Below are 5,048 nucleotides of genomic sequence, written 5' to 3'. Positions count from 1 at the left end.
TGAAAGAAGGCTTGAATCAAATTCATTCAGCAGGACCTGGCATGTTGGTATTGTGGGGTCTCGAGCACCCCTAACCTAAACATATGGTTCCCTAGACCTCATCAGACCCTTTGGTAGTCTGATAAAGTTTATGGACCCTTGTTCTAAAAAAAATTTTTTGATGCATAAAACAAAATTTATGTGATTTTAAAGGAAGCCAACTATATTGAAACAGATCTCAAGATGTTTTTTTTTTAAAGTTCACAGACCCCCGGTTAAAAATTCCTGTTTGTATCTTATGGGTTTCAAACAGTTTGATAACACATTGCCCCAGGGATGGCTAAAGCTAGGGGAAAAAAATGGAGGAGTAACTTGTGCATTCTCAGTTATTGTTTTGTTTGTTTGCTTGCTTTCTTTTTTTTGTCCTCGAGATTCTACTGTTGAAGAAAAGGCAGACAATTTATAACAAAGAATCTGAGAATAAGTGAAATTAATAGTATGGGAAATTCAAAACAAAATGTATCAAAATAATACAAGGTAATCCAACATTTTCTGTTATTAAGTTGATTGATACATTTAAAAAATATTTTTTCCCTGGTCTTAGTCGTTGGTGATCCTCAAAGTAGACAGAAATCAATAGTATAGTCAAAGTATGGTCAAAAGGAGTCTTTGATTTTTTTTTAATGAAGTTTGATACAGGCATAAGAATAACTGATGATTCTATTGCCCCAGTGAATGGATTCCACTCCACCCAATGAAGACACGTTTTCTATGAAAGGAGGTGGCAATATCAGCAAATTCTAATTTCAAACAGGATTTGTTCTTGATATGAAAAGAGACTGAATGGATTGAGGATGTTTTTCACTGAGATGATAGGTAGAATTATTATCTGAGAGTACTACTGAGCCAAATTCTGACAAGCATTTGATGGTAATGCTACTAAAGTGATTAAAGCATTAGAGATCTCTTAATTAGAATGACCCCTCCCCCCACCTCATTTTTTCCCCCTTTTAACACATGGCACTGGCTTTGGCATCATCCCCAGCCAGATGCTTCAGTATTTTTTTTTTTTTGCTTGAAAGTGTGGCTACATAGATATCTATGGAGATGCATTCTGGGAATTCAGATTTTGCAAAAGAATTATACCAGAAATTATTTTCAGATGAAGGGGAAAATGAAATGTTAGCTCAAGAATCTTTTTTATATTATTGTCCTTTGTATGTGAAAGTAGTACATTTTGCAATGTTCGCTTTCCAATTCGTAGGTGAGAGAGAAGACTGAGCATGAGGAAGACCATTTTCATGTTGAAGCAAAGACGAGTTTGATCCCAAATGTTCTTCTGATCTGTACTGATGAAAACTGAACTTGAAAGTTTGGTGTGATTGGAATTCTAGGTAATGATAGTAAATGCATATTTATTCTTAAGAGGAAAATGCCTTTGATCTTACGTAGGGCTTAGAATTTGGAAAAGATATAAGGCCATCACTAGATGGTGCTATAAGACTTCTGAGTCAGGATATGAATCTAAAACTGACTGGATAAATGCTGTAGAATTACCTAGCCAGCAGCTTTTAACACGAAGAAATGTCTCAGACTTTTAAAATTTGCTCTTCAAATTCTTATGAGTGTACTTTAATCTTCCAAATCAGCAATTTTCATCTCAGCCATGGGAAGTAGTCTATGAAGATTTTACAATGGGAATTAAAAGACATCTATATTGATATTGATACATTTAACTGGAAAATTCCTATGTGTGGGAAATTCAAAAGAAATTGTATCAAAATAACAGAAGGTAATCCAACTTTTCCGTTATTTAACTGATTGGTGCTTTACAAAATTTTTTTCTCACTGGTCTTATTCATCTACGATCTTCAAAGTAGACAGAAATCAATAGTATAGTCAAAGTAGGTCTTTGATTTTTTTTTTTTAATGAACTTTGATACAGGCATAAGAATACTGATGATTCCAATTGCTCCAATGGACATCTAGAACTACTGTATCTATATACATACTAATCATACTATCAAACATGCTAATACTAAATGATATTTAGCAATCGGGATACAAGGTAAGAGATACAAAGTAAGCAAGCCCCCAGGCATTTTGGAGAAAGAAGTAAAGGATACAAACGACTCTTCCTACTTTTATCTTCTGTTCATTCAAACATTTATTGAGTGCCCATTATTTTCAAGGTATTATGCTAGGTGCTTGTCCTAAGTGGCTTTTTTGTTATCTGGTGCCTCACATGGCTAATGTGAAGCACTGCCTGATTTGAGGTGCTACCATTGGATAACTTTTTCCTTACAGAATGATAAAGAGATGGCTCAACTCTTTATGTGGGATTGGATAGTTTTTATCACTTTTTTTCATTCAGCCAGAACTAAGCACCTACAATAGACTAGGCATTGTGCTAGGCCCAAGAATAACACAAAGATATAAATGAAAAGTCCCTGACCTCAGGAAACTTATTTCTATTAGAGGGAAACAATATGTACACAGATAAGTAATTCAAATACACCCACACACATACTTTGTAATTTTGAAGATGGACTAAGCAACTAATAAGTGGGGGAGGGGTGGATAGGGCAGGCCTCATATAGGTAGTGGCACTTGAGCTGAATCTTTTCAGAAACTAGGAATTTTAAGAGGTATTAGGGAAGTGGAAGAGCATTTCAGACACAGGGTAGGGGGCCAGAGACAGAATGTTATATTACAGTGAGCAGGTAGGTAAATTTAGTGGAATGATCAATAACCCTAGAAAAGTAGCGTGGAGCTATACCACTAGACCATGAAGGGCTTTAAAAATGCCAGATAGAAAAGTTTGTATTTGATTCTAGAAGCAACAGGAAGCCAATAAAATTTCTTTTAATGAACAAAAATTGATTTTCCCTCCTTCCTCCTACACTATGGGGGGGGGGAGGGGACATTGTAACAAATATGCATTGCCAAGGCAAATTAAATTCCCACATTGGCCATGTCAAAAACATATATCTATTGGGGCAGCTAGGTGGTGCAGTGAGTAGAGCACCAGCCCTGGAGTCAGGAGGACCTGAGTTCAAATGCAGCCTCAGACACTTGACACACTAGCTGTGTGACCTTGGCCCAATTTCTTTCCCCCCTTCAAAGAATATATATATATTATATATATATACATATATATATATATGTATGTATATATATACATGTATATATACATTTCATTCTGCACCCTGAGTCTATCACTTCTTGTCAGGAGGTGTGTATCAGGCTCTATCCTCAGTCCTCGGAATTGTAGTTGGTCATTGAATTTGTTTTTTAACAATGTTGTTTCTTTTTTTTTTTTTGACAGTCTATCAAGTTTTATTGTATAAGCCAAATAGAAGGGTACTATGTACAGAGGAGATAAGGGAGGATCATTTCTTAGTCTCCTCCTCCTTGGACAAGGTCTTGATGATCTCCTCTTTCTTAGCCTGCAGGCGCTCTTCCCGAAGCTTTCGTGCTTCCTTAGTCTTGGACCGGCGAGCTTCAGCCTGGTCAGCCAAGAGCTTCTTCCGCGCCTTGTCTGCCTTCAGTTTATGAATGTGCTTCATGAGGATCCGCTTATTCTTAAACACATTTCCCTTCACCTTCAAGTACAGGCTGTGGTACATGGGGCGGTCAATCTTTTTGGGATTCCCGGTATCTTCGGAGCAGACGGCGCAGAATCCGCATTCGCCTCATCCATGTCACCTTCTCAGGCATACGAGCATTGGCAGTACCCTTTCTCTTACCAATACCCCTGTGCCTGCCCTTCCGTCGAGCCAGAGTATTTTTCCGGCATCTAGCACGAGAGTGCACAATAACGGGCTTCCGGATGATCAGACCATCTTTAATCAGCTTCCGGATCTGCTGACGGGAATTGGCGTTGGCAATTTCATTGGTCTCATTGGGGTCAAGCCATACCTTCTTCTTTCCACATCGAAGGACACTAGAGGCAAGCCTCTTCTGAAGCCTGAGCATACTCATGGCTGCAGCCGCGGAAAAGGAAAAGAGCAACAATGTTGTTTCTGTTGTATAAATTGCCTTGTTCTGCTCACTTTGTTCTGGACCAGATCATGTAAGCATTCCCAAATTTCACTGAATCTGTCTCTCCCTTTTATCGTTTCTTACCGCACAATGTTATTCCATTACTTCGAAATACCACAATCTGTTTAGACATTCTCCAAACTATGGGGTATCCTTTCAGTTTCCAATTGTTTGTAACTATAAAAGAGCTGCTATAAATATCTTTGTATATATGGGTCCTTTTCCTTTTCTTTTGATCTCTATGGGTATAGGCCTATTATAATAGTATCATCACTGGGTTAAAGGGTAAACAAAGTTGAATGACTTTGTGGAGTTACTGAAATTTCTCGAGCAGAAGAGTGATGTAATCAGACCTGTACTTTAGGAATACCACATCAGCAGCTATGTCCTGGATGGATTTGAGAGGGGAAAGGCTGGAAACAGGAGAATCAATTAGGAGGTATTGTTGTGCTTTAGGGGTCAAGGAACCAAATGTTGAGGTTTTTAGGGGTGCTTGAGACCCCACAATACCAACATGCCAGGTCCTGCTGAATGAATTCAACCCAAGCCTTCTTAAAGCCAAAGAAAAACAAAGTTTATTAAAGATTCACCATATTGTGTAGACTCTTAAGGAGCCTGAACATTTGTGATGCTAATACCAGTTGGCCAGATTGAATCTAAACTGAGCTGGATTAAATCTGAGCACCTTCATGGAAGCAAGATGGATCTTATATACAGAAAGGTTGTGGGAGGGATCTAGGGTTGTCCAAGTAGTCTGGGATGATGGGAGGAGGGGTTTAGGGATGATCTTGATGGGACTGGAGCTACTGGGGGGACTGGGGTGAGGTCAGACTCCAGGAATGGGAATAAGGGTGGGAAATAGCTGAAGGCTACCTGGAGACAACAGACAGTGGAGAGCTAGGGTAAAAGACTTGGGTATAGATATTTTGATACACAATCTGGAGGTAATCAGACAGTGGAAGGCTAGGCTATTTGGGCATGAAAAGCCAGAATAAGTGGGAAGAATTCAGGGAGAGCTTAAGGGA

General features: G+C 38.7%; 1 pseudogene; it reads right to left on the bottom strand.

Annotated features, from left to right (window-relative positions):
- Nucleotides 1–3,312: 3,312 nt before the first annotated feature.
- On the bottom strand, nt 3,313–3,969 carry LOC118838558 (annotated as a pseudogene).
- Nucleotides 3,970–5,048: the final 1,079 nt, after the last annotated feature.

The sequence above is a fragment of the Trichosurus vulpecula genome, chromosome 2 (genome assembly GCF_011100635.1).
Source record: "Trichosurus vulpecula isolate mTriVul1 chromosome 2, mTriVul1.pri, whole genome shotgun sequence".
Classification (NCBI taxonomy): Eukaryota; Metazoa; Chordata; class Mammalia; order Diprotodontia; family Phalangeridae; genus Trichosurus; species Trichosurus vulpecula.
The sequence above is the reverse complement of the archived record's forward strand: the minus strand, read 5'-3'. Positions and strand labels throughout refer to the sequence as shown.